This window comes from Octopus bimaculoides, chromosome 6 (assembly GCF_001194135.2).
Source record: "Octopus bimaculoides isolate UCB-OBI-ISO-001 chromosome 6, ASM119413v2, whole genome shotgun sequence".
In the NCBI taxonomy this organism is placed as follows: Eukaryota; Metazoa; Mollusca; class Cephalopoda; order Octopoda; family Octopodidae; genus Octopus; species Octopus bimaculoides.
The window spans coordinates 90,078,901-90,080,812 of NC_068986.1; the positions used below are offsets into that span (position 1 = coordinate 90,078,901).

General features: G+C 30.8%; 1 protein-coding gene across 3 annotated transcripts in view; it reads left to right on the top strand.

Moving 5' to 3' along the window:
* Positions 1-1,912, top strand: part of LOC106869792 (nuclear envelope integral membrane protein) — a 31,904-nt gene that overhangs the window by 1,107 nt on the left and 28,885 nt on the right. The window lies entirely within an intron of this gene.

Sequence of the window (1,912 nt, forward strand, 5' to 3'; positions counted from 1 at the left end):
TTTTTTTGAATCTAACGTAAACAATGACCTCCGCTACAAAAACGGAGAAGACCACATAGAAACAATATACTACTACATCCTTCACCAAATATACAAATAATAAATCATCATTTTACTTTGAGTGACTTTTAAGATCAATTAAATTGGATCCGGAAATTTTTGTACATTCGGATTCTACATAGTAAATACTATATGCATAGAAAATTTCATTAAAAAATATTCATTTTTCTGAAAGTTATGACCTCCCAAAGTCTGGGGGGTAAAACCCTGTAGTTATGCCTTGAATTAATTGTCTTTCTATAGTATATTTTATTCTTTTATGAAACAACTCTTAGACTTTTTGTAGTCATTCGGGAATTTCCAGACAATGTAGTGTATATATTACGGAGATGTACTTGCATAGCAAGCGACCTGATCTGAGATCGTGTGCTGGAACGAAAACAATTGCAGCGTGGAAGGTGTTTATAAGCCATTTAAAATAACACAAAAGAAGTCAGATTCACTTCAACTAAATTGAAACGTTGAAGTGAATCTGACGGCTTTTGTGTGTTATTTTAAATGGCTTATAAACACCTTCCACGCTGCAATTGTAGTGTATATAAAATTCTATAAACAATTGAGGGAGCCTATGATTATTAAAACTAATTAAAATTGATCACTGTTTACAATTTATAAACCATAAGAGTTTTGTAGACATTCGAAGATTCCAACATGTTTCTCTGTTGTGCACTGGAGTTCATTTATTTTACGTACAGATTTGACAACTTCACTTTATTGTTTATAAAACACTATAAAATGGTAATTAAGTCAGGTTAATTAATCTCAGGAGTCACAGGTTCCCTACTGAATTACACAACGCATATGGAATCCCTGAATATCTATCAAAATTCTAAGGTGTACCGTTTTATTGTTTATGACAATTAAATCAATTTAATTAGTCTTAGTAATCAGAATTTCCTTCATTAAAGTAATGACATTTCCACTATATGTGAGGTATTCTGTAATGTCTACAAAAATTGTGTGATGTTTTATTTATAAGGTAGACAATAAAATGAAACTAAGTCAGCTTAATTAAACTTAACAGATAAAATGATGTATTTGTAAATTGAATGAAAAATGCAGCATTTTATTTCTATGTGGTCACTTCTATTTTGTACTGGAGGTCATCGTCTATGTACATAGACAACAACTTTTGGAAATTGAGAAGGAATAACGGTCAATATAAAAACCTTCACCCTGGGAGAAAAAAAAAACCAGTCTGGTCCCACCCACCCCCAGGCTAGTTTATTTACTTTTTTTTGTTACCGGAATAACCAATTTTTTGAAAATTGATAGGAATAACGTACGCATATATTTTATATTTGTGAAAATTAACTTTATTTGCCGACTAGTTTTGAAGTTTCGAACGGATTGTTTTAAGGAGAGAGGTTTTTTTTTTTTTCATCTGAGACCCGTCCGAATCATGAAAGCAACTCATTCCGCATTCTAATTTTTGTTTTACGAGTGTATTCTATGTTACGGTGTGTTTATTGTCTTTCTTGTCGATGTATACATACATACAGCTGTTCTATTCTAAATAAGATAAAGGCATACCCCAAATTTCAGGTAAATGTGTAGGATGGCGGCGTAATTTTTTTCTTTAAGTAAATGAATATATATATATATATATATGGTTTGCTTGAAATTTTACGTTACTCTTAATTGAGTAACATATTTCCTCTTGAATAAAATCAGATAAAAGTACTAAATATGGTATAACTACTGATTGGTGCTCTTCGGCTTTATTTCCTTATAGTTTTCTGAAAAAGGAATATTTTATAATGAAATTTTACAAAAGTACATTTTCGAGGATGTAGATTACAATAATCTTAACGTTGAAATATTTATTCCCCGCCTCCTCCTTTTTTGTTGT